Genomic DNA, 13,662 nt, shown 5'->3' on the forward strand with positions numbered 1-13,662 from the left:
GAGTCAGGTTCAGGACTGTGCCCTCTGCGATGTTATCATAACTGAGATAAAACCTGGTTTGGAGAAGCTGGGTTTTTAATCCTGAATGCTCAAGAAGTTTCTGTGTGGGAAATTCATAAATGTTTAGGCAGTTCTATGCTTTAGTAGAAGCACAGAAGTATCTTTACAAGTATATTTAGTACAAGCATCTTAGAAATAAATATAAACTTATCAGTCTCTTCTGGAAAAATGATTATAATGCCCACTCATTAATTATTGAACAATAACTATCAACCAATTTTCCAGTAAACTAGAACTTGATTTAAAATAAATGCAAATTTTAAATATGTTAAGGCCCCTTAACATTTTTTCAAACCTAAAGGCATATAGAAGACAATACAAGATGGAGATCATAGTAGTATCAAATCAGAATTGCTGAAGTAATCATACTGCACCACCAAATGCTAAAACTCCAGAATTGACTCAGGTGTACACTTTTGTTTTCTTTCTGCTCTCGTAACCAGAATCAGTTTTCACTTCTGAGAATTTAAGCTCAATAGATAAAATATGTTATTACAAACTAATAATTTTCCCCTAATGGAGGAAAACATAAGTAGTAGCACTTAGATGATTTCCAGCATTATTTTAACTTCTGTGAGTTACATAATAAATTTGAGACATCTGCCTTACGATTGACACAAGCATCAATGTCTGATAAGAGAAAGCTGTAGGCTTCTCCACAATGAGAGCCAAACATGAATTTGCCAGTACTGTTACAGTGCACAAAGATAGCCTAAGAGAAATTGAGAAAGCCACTATTGATGATGTGTAGAAGATTTCTTTCACAAGAAATTCTGAAAAACAAGCGTCAGAAGATCATATCAAGGAATATGGTTGATAGTTATTGCCAAATGCTGTTTCCCACATGCAAATTTGCAATGATGAGAGCGCAAGTGCATTTGTCATTAACTTTTGTTTTGTATAGCAGAGTTTACAAGTAAGTTGACAATGCTTCTGCACTCAGAAGCCATTTAAGATCATGTGTATGTAGTGGAGTTGCTGCTAGAATACTTTTGAGAGGATGCTGAAGTAGCTTTTGAATTTTTGATCTTTCTGCCTTTTAACGGTTTCCCTGTCAGTTCATTAAATTATATCCAAGGTTGAATCTGAATGGAGTCCTGCAAAACATACAAAGTGCTTGTTCAGATGCTGGCCCGCTGTATGCTAGCCTGGAAATGCTGCTTGATAGCAAAGAACTTCCATCTGTCATCTTAAAACTTTAAACTTAGAATAGAATTAAATTGACCATGAAAACATCTGTCATCAGTCTGTGTGCTCGTAGTGTGCTGTACCAGAGAGCTAATGTAAGAACAGTCATTAAGCAACTAGATTAAAATCTCCAGGATCTCATTCTACTCCATCACAAAAAGTAGCTGCAGTTTCTGGGGGCTGCATTCCTTGAAGCTGAGTGCTATACAAGCACACATGTCCCAACAAAATGATCTTCCTTCTGAAAATTAGCCTTTGAGGTATTAGGAGCAGAATGGGGATGGAATGGTATTTAATAATTTTAAACAGTTTCTGCTCTAATCCTAATAAAACCTGATGCAGTGTACAAGTGCTTGTGTCAGCGGTCTGCAGCACTGGTATTGGCAGTGGCACATGAACGTTTCTGGAAACGCAAACAGCGAGGGGCTAGGAGTACCGCCTCTGGCTCTTGCCAGGCTCGGAAGGAACTGGCCTCTGCTTCTTCACACAGAGGCAGGACACACACACACACACTTGGCAGCATCTAGCCATGATGCCTTACAGCTTCCACTAAGTTTTTACTCACAGGCTGAAGTTTAACTGAGAAGAAAAGTCGTCTCACATACCGTCTTTGGAAGTTTGATGAGACCTTCAGTAATGCAAGTTCAGATGTGAAGATGAAATGTCAGTCATAGCTTTTCTGAAAATATTTGGAACTTTCACTAGTTCTACATAAAAATGATCGTATAGAAAACCTAAGATGCTGCTAATCAATAAATCTGAAAATTTGACGTTATCCATATATCTTTTCTAACTGTTTAGAATGACTCAGACAATGAGTAGAACCAGCAAGTCTCTTATAAAAACTGGGACAATGTGGAAGTAGCCTCAATACATTAATCTTTAGAAATACCAGAATAAATGTAGTTGTACTCTGAACTCTAAGCTAGTGAAACAAATGCAAACAAATTATAACTTAGCACAAACATTAAACTGTTGTAAGATTCACATTTAAACTGATTTCTAATGTAAATGTCTGACTTTTTCAGCTTAACAAGTTTATATGGTAACTTACTGACCTTAAGTTGACAAAGAGATGATCTCCTATCTGATACTGACTGGAATGCTAATGAGTTATTCATATCAGCAAATTGCCTGATGCCCACAGAAGAGGTTTACACTAAATAATGAAAAACTGGTTATTACTAGTCTTGGTAGGAAAGAGGTCCGTAAAATTGGAGCTGTTTTTTCATATGTAAATGGAACATTATTTACCAGAAACCTATAGTCTCTGCAGGCTGCATCTCTGCTAGGAATGAGCTAAGCCAGAAAATATCAGTGCTGGATCATATTTTGATTGCCTTCCCCTTGTTCATCTTTTGTTTTGCTTTTCATATATTCAGGAAGCACTAATAACAAAAATATGGCTATCAGGAAGTTGTGAAATAATGGTTTAAAAATTTGATCCTAAGTGGATTTACATAATAGCTGGATTTGGCCCTCTGCTTTCCTTATGTGCCGAGAGGTGATAGCATTCGATATGGCAAAGCACTCGTGACTTTAGGCTACATGACATTGCACAGATAATGCTGTCTACACACCAGGGTGTGCAGTAATTAAAGAGATGTATGTAGTAGAGAAATAAATGTAGTATCAATAACTGTAGCGTGCTTTTTATGACCTGAGGTATAAGGGACATAAACTTGCTTCCCAAAGAAGTTTTATGGAGTGTATATTTTATAGTATGAATCCATCGTAGCCAGCTGTTCTGTGCTTATTGGCACTGGAATTGTACCACTTGTATGATAGAAATTTAATACTTCTGTTTAATGTTGAGCTTCACTTTTGAAATCTATAGAATACCTTGATCATTTCTGAGTGATGCCACTTCTACAGTTCTCTTGGATGGATAAAAATAATCTTTTCTAATTTCTAATAGCTCTTTTTCAGGAAAAAAAATGCAGCACCTTTCATACATCCTTTACTTTGTGACTGCCGGGACATAACGTACAGTTATGTTGCCTTTTGACAGCGTAGATCTATTTTAAAATCCTAGCTTCTTATGCAACTTAATGCTGGCAGTTATCACACAGATGTCATACTAAAAGGGTAAAAGCATAGACTAAGCAATTAATATAAGCATCTGATCATGTAAAAAAATTGTTTATGCTGTTCACGTTTGATCAGCCCGTCATGATCGTGACCTGTATGATGATAAAATACCTTTGCAGTTTACATTTATTTAGCAATGCTAAACGAGATAAACCAGTTTGTATTCATAAATATTCTTAATTTTTGTGTGGATTGGATTTTTCTGAGCTGCTTCTTATCTAAATTTTTAAAAGAAAAGAGTTGTTGTTAGAAGTTTAATCCAGCTATTGTTGAAGCAAATAGGAACCTAGCTTTAGCTTGTCTGGGCCTCATGAGGTTTTACTAAAATTTTATAGTTGGAGTGAAAATGCCATGTAACATAGTTGAAATATGTCACACATGAAACTTGTTGCTCTAAGTTATGAATGAAGAGTTAATTATGGAAATGCATGGGTGGCTTTAGTAGGTGTTAACAATGATTAATGGTGAGTAATAGGAAAAAGCTTTTTATGAGACCAGTACGAATGTAATTTGCAGGAGAAACGACTGAATGTTTAGCTTCTGTTGCAGAGTATATATGTATTCTATCAACAAGAAATGCATAATTAGTTGAGATATTTGAAACCTTAAGTTTAAGCTGTCAGTGCAGTTTGCTTTATTTTTCAAATGCATTTTGATTTGCATTTCCGCTGTCTCCTCTGAGACTTCAGTGTCAGTGAGCACAAGTATATTTTCACATATTCCCCATATGCATTTAAATTCGCATATTGTAAAGTAGTTGGCACAATAATATAAATTAAATATAATCCATGTTAAGATGTTTCAATAATGGTCTTTTGTATGCAGGAAGAGGACAATATCAGGTAGCTATGACAGTCTCAAAAGAATTAGTAGAAGGATGGAAAGAAGCTTGAAACATATAATGCTGATGAGAAAATAAGCCAAGCATTATGTAGAAAATGTATCTTTCAGTTTGTAGACCCTGAAAATTTCTAGTGAAGCTGTGGGGCCCTGTACCTAAGTTTAAGTATGTCTTTTGTGAGATTTGCCTTTCTTTTGTTGAAGAACAGACTGTGAAAATAACTAATAAAGTGTTTCTTGGTGCTCTTTGATTTCATTACTGAAGCAAGGAAATTGGTACATTTCATTTAGTAAATTGAAATGTGAAAGGAATTTGGGCAACAAAACAGGAATTTGAGATGTTCTTCTCTGTAGCTGTCTTGCAGTGGCATGGTGTATGGCTTGGCATGTGATCTTGTATTATATGCCTACAATTTCTTTTAAGATGTTGAAAGTGTTAAGTAGTGATTGGGAATTAGAAAAAAAAAATCACATCAATTTACTTTCAGAATAGTTGTGTTTTATATAAGATGTTAAACTTGATAGTCCACGTGATCCATTTCTGCACTTACATGTTCATGTGCAGTCAGATGCTAATTCTTGATGGAAAGCATGTGATGGTAATATTCAGATTCTTGAAGGATAGCTCATGCCACATCTGTCCAACATGTCCAAACACCCTCGGGTCCAGGATCTCTTTACATTTTCTCAGGTGTGCCTCCAATTACAACCCAAGCATAGAGTACCTCAAACAATGGGAAATAAGCCCAGCAGTGACGCGAAAATAAAAATAAATAAGTAAAAGCAGTTATTTTCCCTATGCTGTAATATTAGAATCTGTATGTTGTCTTTTATAATAATACTGATTAGGCTGCTACAGCTGTTTAAAATAGCTATGGTGTAGAGAGTCTTCCTGTGAGGTCTGAGGTTTCTAGGAGGCTTAAGAGATCGTTATATTGCATGAAGTTACTGAGAAGCAAAGGAGTGGCTGGTGCTTCTTGAAGGGAAAGATTTTGTGGGTGTTTTAACTAATGCTGGATCCCCAGGCTAGCATGTGAGGACTCTCCGTAAGCACAGAAGATTTGAGTTTGCTGTTCTTGCGTCACTCCACTGCCAAAGCTCAGTTTGGAGCACAGTGATAGGCTTCTGCAGCTTTCTGTTTGGTGGAGGGTGGTTTTGGTGTGTGTTCTGGGGGCATTTTGTTGTTGCGGGTTGTTTGGGTTTGGGTGGGGGTTATTTGGGGTTGTTTGCGAGGGGTTGTTTATTTTTTGTTTTGAGATAGGTTGTTTTTGCGCAAAGGTTGGCCACCAATGTGACAGGCAGTCCCCTCAAGGTGAGAAGTGATGAAGGACGGAGGTTCGAAATATGCAACAAACTGCATCAGTGAAGTGTTTCAGTGCATTGTTATAGTCACGAAAGGTTATAGTTTAAAACTGGTAGTTATTTGAAGTATGCTCATAAACCATATTTCTGTCTGTATCTATCATTAAACAGTGGACTTCAATGGGACTTCACTTCCATCAGATAGTTCATATGTTCATTGAACTCCAGTATGGGTTTTTAATTTACATTTTTGAGTGCTGTCAATTCGCAGTACTGAAGCTGGTGCTTTTACCGTATTTAATTCCAGTTTTATAATCATTTCAGCCAGTGTAAATATGATGTAAGGGTTAACTATTACTCCACTGAAAATTTCTTTCTCTTTGGAATGTAAAATTCAATAATTTTTGTGTTAAGACGTGTTTCAGCTTAGGGAGGAAGTATTCTCCTCTGAATAACTAATCAGGAAAAATGTAATAACTAGCAGTAATATTTAACCTATTAACAATGCTACTTTCCTTGCAGCATTTAAACTTTCTTCAGAAAATGGCTCAATAAAATATTTCCTTTAATGAAATAACTTTACTGATAATTTTTGCATCAATCCAGACTAGATGATAGTTATGACTGATGAACTATTTTTAATGAACAAATGGATAAATAATAAGAGCTGTATAAGAAACACTAATCTTGGTCTTAAGATTATTTTCAAAACATCTGAAATGCTTTCTGGTTTTGTTCATTCAAGTTGTGAGCTCCTGATGCACTTTTTATTAAATTCAAGGAGGAGATATTTTATTTTGCTACAGAGCTGTAACTATCTGAAGTATTTCAGAAAGCCTGCAGTCTTTGAAACTACACAGAATAAAACCTTGAAGTTTGGTTAAACTGAAGCAAAGTATTCTATTTGTTTTGACTATATGATCAGAAACAGTCTGCATATTAAAGCTATCCTTGGAGTTCTTCCAAAGTAGGTTTTTCACTCCATCTATTCTTTGTTGTCTGAAAGAATGAGAATGGTAGTTTAATTAAAAGTGTTGCTGTGTGTGATGATTAGTGATGTGAGCTAAAACTTAGTCATCTCTAAGTTATCCCTTATAAGAACTTTCTAGTTTCGTAAACAAGAAAAACTGAACTCAGAATTTCACAGAGATTTCCCAATTGTCTTTTTCTGTACCTATTTACTAGATTTCTAAAACAAAACTTAGTATTTTAGGCCCTTAAGTTCTTTAGCGTTTTCTTTCCTTTCAAATATCACAGCACTCCCTTTCAAAAGCTGCTCTGCCAGAACGTTGAAATCACGTCTTTGTTTTCTTTCTTTGTTTTCACAGAAAAGACTGTGCTGCAAATCCTGTGCAAAATTTCATTTACGGCACTTTTCATCCTAATTGAAACAGTATGCTTGCCTTTCTTACAGCTCCTCTTCCAGTGGTGTGGCCATTCCAAATTACTTCAATTTCTTGAGGAAGAGGGTTGACTCTAGTCACAATAGAGAGGTCCTCTTATAATAAGTTTCCAGTGCAGATCTCTCTCTCTAAAAATTGGAGTTAAGTATTGGAGTTGGCCCAAACTGCAATATCAGCCCATTTCTAAAGCTGCTGTGTTTCTGGCTGGGGGCCTGCCATGTCAGTGGCTGTGGGATTACATGGAAAAAATGTCTCATTTTAAAGCCTGTGTTCACTCAAAACTGATTGAATCTATTTTCACATTGGAGAAGCAGCATTTCAATAAAGTGGTAATGAACTGGGTTGACTCTTGCAGCTTGTTCAAACAATTTAAGATCCTTGTGTGGAATTAAGAGTGCTAGAAAACTTCAGAAAGCAATTGTAGCCCATTTATTGGGATTTGCAGTGAGATCGTGAATCCACAATCAAGCAAAAAGTGTTTGATAGAAGAGGCAGCTTGTTAGTGCTCTTTATGTGATTTGGTAAATAAATGCTGTTTTCCTACTTGGATATTACAAGACACAGTATCATTAATCCATTTTAATGAGATTCATTAGATTTCCTCACTGAAGGAGGAGAGCACTCTGCCTTTGAAGACAGTGAATAATAATGCTAGGGAGAAAAAACAGTCCTAGACTCTACAGAATTTATGATTTCTGACAAGCAGCCGCTTCCTCTCCCAGTTGTGGAAAAAGCTGATTCCCTTAAAGAATTTGCAGTGTTAGGTGACATTTGGCAGTTTGAACATACTGCTCTGGAAATTCGTGTTCTTAAGATGGAATAATTAAAGGAAGCTGAACATAGATATGAGGGCTGTAATTTTATAGAATGTGACACTTCAAGCTGTTGTGAAAAGTTTGTTTCACAAAGAACAGCCAAAATTTGTCTCTATAATCCTTACTATGCTTAGTCTAATTTCTTATAAATTTAATCCTAGCACATACAAAGACTTCATCTGGGAGGAAGAAAAATGTACTGCAGGGAATAAGAGAAATGGGTTGATGTTTGTTTTAAATAACAGGAAGTTGCCATTGAGAAGTTTTGCAAGTCTATCATAGATACTTTATTTTCTGATCTAAATTTTAAACGGTACTGATAATGCAATACGGGAACTAGTATGCTTCAAATCTGTACTGTTCTTTTGTGACTGTTTGGGAGTGGTATTTTGGGGCATCAAGAATTTTAAATTCCACCACCTCACTTTTCCCCAAAATAATATATTGAATTTAAAGTTCAAATTGAACATTTTGTTGTGTTACCTGGAGGTGTAAATTGATCCTAATACAAAGTGTAAGTGTCATTAGTTTTAACAAGCTAAACGTATGTTTAGAAGACTGAATTCCCTTGCATTTTTAACAGTTTGGAAGTAAACAGACTTCTTGTATGTAGTGTACATAAGCAATTAAAAAATTATTGCAGCTTTAGTTAGTATTTACCAGAAGCAATGGTGAAACACTCCAGACTGAAATCCAGGATCAGCTTCTACAGACAAGTGCTCCACTTGGCAGCACATCTTGCTGTTGTCACATGAGCAGGCTGCTCTGCAGAATTTTAATGTCACTTCTATTTGAAAGGGATTTTGGTGAAGACTCTAATAGGGAAGAGGGCTCTGGGCAAGAGCAGCAAAATTTGCTTTTATATTCAGCCTCCGGAGAACTTTCCCTTCTGAAGGAGTGTCCACTGTGAACTTTAAAATTAAGTTTCTGTTTGGGAAGAAGTTTTGAATTAAAAGCTCTCATGTTACCAATATCTGCATAACAAAATTGATACCAGGGCGATAGCAGCTTTTTGAAGCAGTTCTTAAATAAATCCATTTCTTCTCTCCAAAGCTTTAAAAACAAACAAAAAACTTGTTTCTCCTTCCAGATGCTCTGTTCCCCGTACTGTGTGGAAGCAAACCATTTTCACTGATTGTAAGCCAGAAAATTGTAGATTCTGGTTCCAGAGAGTTGAATAAGTGGAAGAAAATGCAGAGGGTATTGATGTTTAAATTAAACAATAAAATCAACAGCATAGAGAAAATGAGTGGTTGGTTGTTGGTACTTAACACAAATTTTCTTATTCAGTTTATATACAACATTTTCTCATCAGGGAAACTTAATATTAAAAGATCTACGCTGTATCTTCCTCTTTACCTTACCTATTCATTTTCTTTCTGACTGGTGTTTTCAAAATAATATTCCTAATTACCTTTATTTAGGGTTGTCATTAAATATTAATGACTACAAAAATAACTGCTGAAACATTTCCGGAGTTGCATGCAGTGATCTTTTGTAAAAATGGATTCCGATATGAGGATGATGTAGGTGGTGAAGAGTTATTGTATAATTATTAAACTGCAGCCAACTAGAGATTTTTCTTCTGTAAGGCAAAGGTCCAAAATATTTATCCAAATGAACTTCTTGCTTTTGTTTCGACTATCAGTCAAGATGTAGTAGTGTCCACAAGACTGTTATGTTCCATGCCCTTGTAGACTTAGTAAGCTAAAAGGGTTTTAAAAGAAGAAAAAAAAAATATATATGGAAGAGAAAATTCAGAAGGTAGTAATTTGTTGCAGTTAAGGGCATTTGTCGTTGCAGAAGTGGTCATTAGGTAAATATTTTTAATAGATAAGATCAGTAACACTAAGTTGCCTGACACTTCCTTCTTACCGAACTCTGAATTTAGTTGCTTGCAACTTTGCCAGATGTAAACTGTTGGGTCTTTCAACTTCAGACTTGTTGTGTTTCACATTTTGTTGGCTTTGGAATAATTCAAAGTTCAGCTCATACAAGAAGAGAAGGCTTAAAACAAAGACTTGTTTTTCAGAACTGAAAAACAAAATCAAAAGATAGAAGCTTGTGGCAACTCTAGATTTTGATGTGGTGGATCGCAAGTAAGTGGGGGCCTGTGTATCAAGGAATTGCCTTTTAAAGTCCCTCTTGAAAAATGTCCCAATATGGCAAATTTCTGAGCATGTATTGTTCACCCAGAAGTTTGTTAGGTACATGTTAGCCTGTAATTCTTACTCACATTTGACATGATTAGCAAAGTATTTCTTTTGCTGAGTATTTCCTGCTGGACAAACTGAAAGCACCCTAAGCCAGAGTACTCTAGAATACTAATGGCAAAGGGCCACTAGAACTTATCCTGTGTGTGTTTTTTTTTTTTTTTTTTTTTTTTTTTTTTTTTTTTAAGACAGGCAGACTGGATTTCAGCTGTATTCTTTACCTGATAACATAGTTAAGATCCAGTTAGCTATCACCTCTCAAAAGTTCATTTAGAATTGGTTTAGGCAATGGGAACACATCACACTGATATTTAACCATATTATTTGAATAGTAAGAACACTTTTTCTTTTCATCATTTTTGTTTCAAATATACTGCTAAGATGATTCTCAACTTTTTAAAATCTGTATCTTTTATATTCATGGTAGAATTCACCTTTCCAGACATTTATATCTGAGCCAGTCATTCTACCCCTCATTCTCCACAAAGAAAAAGCTAGATAGTTTTAGGATGTAGCTCACTTGACCTACTTTGAATGTCTACATTTAGTAAGGCAAATCTCACACCTTGTTAGTTCTCTCTTTTAAGGTGCAAAACTCTGCAGAGGATAGCTATGCTTGAAAAATGTAGATACAGCCCATGCTTTGTTTCATTTATGTAGCGTTCTTTCATGAAAAGTAATTTTGATCAGAGTGAAATCCTGTCAAAGCTTCTAAGTGATTTCTTTCCTATAGCAATCTTCATTATAAAGCTCCAGTATATACTGGGGAGTTATTCCAAGTGTGTCTTTACTCATTGATCTGTGGAGTTTTCATTTTAAAATTTGAAAAATAAATGGATTTTAGCGTGAATATTCAGTAGCATTAGCATGTAGTTGCAAATGTCTAGACAACTCACTAACTCAACTGCTGTAACACCATATTGGAAGCATTTTGTAATTATCAATGGAGAATTTAAAAATGTAGGGGGAAGAATCAAAAGATAAAAGGGAGCTGGAAATATATTCTTCATTTCATCTACATGTCTGTATTCTTCTGTTCATCACCTTATTTATTATCTGCAATCTAGATTTCATTCATTTATTTTTTTAAAGATGCCAAATGTATCATTGAACGGTAAACATGCTTCTAAAAATCTTTCTCATGCTATGGCTTCACAAAAAATATAGAGGCTAGGTTGTGTTTAGTTACAAATGTAATTAACACTGCAGCTTGCTAAAGCAGTCCCTCTTTCGAAGAACTGTTTGAAGACTTCTGCTATAGACAAAATGACTATTTGAAGGTTATATAAGATTATAAATCTGCAAGTATATTTCTGCTGAAATATTGCTCTTAAAATTTCAATTGGATGATATGAAGAGTTATAATGTGTATGTATTTCCTTGCCTGTTTTTTAGCCTTTTATTCCCTATGAAAACATTGAGGGAACTTACCTCTTTACATTCCTGTTATTCTTCCATTTCTAAAATGTATACACTGGGAAATCTGACCCAAACCAAGGTCATTTTGAATTTTTTTCATATTGTCAAAAATAAATGTCTAGCGAAATTCCTTCAAAAACACTTTTTAAGTGTTTAAAATTGTAATGGTACATACTTTTTGAAAGCTACCACTGATTGAATTGTCTTTACTTAAGGTTTAGAGAAATCTTTTTGTCCTTTAAGACTGAATCATTTTTACATACAATTTTTCAAATAATGGTATTTACAAAGTAGTAACAATTCTTACTTTTTTGCTGTCCCTGACTTTTATCTGTAGCTAACTTGTTTATTTTTTTCCTTGTCAGATGAACAGGAGCAGTGGTAACGTTTCATAGATTACTTTTCAAAAAAGGATTCAAAATTCCAGTTTTTGTGAGAGTGTCAACCTACTTTGCTAAGTTTTGTTCTGTGTAGTCTTCCTAGAAGGTTTTTGCTAACAAAAAGATTACAGCATCTGTAGGCCTTTCTGCTCAAAAGATTGATTATATCAGCTTCTCTTTTCAGTAATTAGATCTCCATCTACTATAATAAGTGCCCTTAAACACTAGAGCTTTTTTTTATTATTATTTCTTCTACTTCAAATCTAGGAGATGCAACTACAATGTAAGGGACTGTAAGGCCTATTAAAATGTTGGGTTGCGACATAGGTATGTCTTAGCTTTATGGGGGCTTTATGCCAATGGCAAATGAAAGTGCAGAGGAGTAGGCAAGCCTGTATAACATTGCTTTTCAATACCTTTATAAACACGTAAGGAAACAGAAAGATCTTGAAAGTTATTTGTAAATGTAGCCTGAGGAACATAATTGTGTGCTGCTATTCTTAATATGCTGCTTTATTTGGAATTAAGGCTATTTAATCAAGAAAAAGTCAGAAATGCCTGGCTAAATTATGTTTAAGGAATGTTAACTTTTTATTGAAAAAATGAAATAGAAATCTAAAGTAATTCATTTCCACAAATGAAGGAACATCTGTGACACCTGGCACAGAAAAGGACAACAGTGTTATAGTAAGATGTTGACAGTAAACATTTCTTTTCAAGAATACTGACTGGAATGCTTTAATACAAGTGAAAAATCATATCATCCTCTAAATGAAAAATATTTTTCCTCTTCATTTTCTATTATATGATATCTGATTGAGGGATTTTAGAGAAATGAGCTGTACAGAGAAATGAGCTGTACCAATTTGCTTTTTTATTAAAGGAAAATTATCTTTTTTTAATACCTTAAACCTTCACATCTGGTCTGTGTCCTTCATTATTAGTAATTGTATTTTGTTCTGCTGTGATAATGAATTTTTTTGTTTAGTTCTTAAAGGAATTACTAAGTTGTTTTTGAAGAATCTTCTATTTTATTTCTATGTCATTCAGCTATGAAAGGAAAAAAGTTGCATTACACACTGTTGCTTGATAAGTTGTCACTTAAACAATGCAGGTTTTGGATCCCTTTTCTGCCAATAAATTGCATGTAAATCTAATATAATTTCTTTAATATAGTAAGCTGTATGCCAAGTGTGCTACCATCATGACCACCCAGCATTATAATCATGTATAGAAGAAAAGTGTTGCTTTGTTCGTAAAGTTCTAATACCCTTCTGTGTATAAAAGCTGTTACCAGTTTGAAACTATTTTCACTATGGAGCTATCAGGCATTTCTCGTGTCATGCTTGGGTAATCTCAGCTCTAATGACTTCCCAGTGGTCATCCTTCCAAAGTTGGTGTAAGGCAGCCAACCACTGATGATGATGTGATTGGATGAGGAGTAGGGATTCTCGATGGATTACATCAATAACAGCAGAGTTGGGCAGATGTAGAATTTCTTTTGAGTTTCTTCAAAAATAACTTAGAGAAGAAATTACAATATGGTGGTGGTAAGCATTTGAAGGAAGTCAGAAATGAAGAAGGTAGCCCCTGTGTATATAGTAGGTCCACAGCTCTTGGAGAAGTAAATGATGGTAAAGAAAGAGTGTTATGGTCCTTGAAGGTTATGCCTACATTACTGTTGTAGTTCAAGTCACAAGTTTGCTTTTACAGCCACCCACTTGGTTATCACCATGTGGTGGTGTGCATCCCAGAAGACTCTTCAAGTGCAAGAACTGGAATTCTTTGGATGGAAAAGGGGGCTAAGGCTTGGCTCCAAGAGCTCACCTGCTGCGTACCAGCCTCTAATGCATCTTCAGTCTCCAGGACCAGATTAGAGCTAGTCCAAAGTAAAATTCTCAAAACTCAAATAACACCAGAGAAGGACTTGGGAGCGCTGATGGATGACAAG

The 13,662-nt window shown here is 35.2% G+C and overlaps 1 protein-coding gene across 1 annotated transcript in view; it reads left to right on the forward strand.

Annotated features, from left to right (window-relative positions):
• The window catches only part of CTDP1 (CTD phosphatase subunit 1), a 110,434-nt gene that overhangs the window by 74,569 nt on the left and 22,203 nt on the right, over nt 1-13,662 (forward strand). The gene's annotated exons all lie outside the window — the stretch shown is intronic.

The sequence above is a fragment of the Rhea pennata genome, chromosome 2 (genome assembly GCF_028389875.1).
Source record: "Rhea pennata isolate bPtePen1 chromosome 2, bPtePen1.pri, whole genome shotgun sequence".
NCBI classification, from domain to species: Eukaryota; Metazoa; Chordata; class Aves; order Rheiformes; family Rheidae; genus Rhea; species Rhea pennata.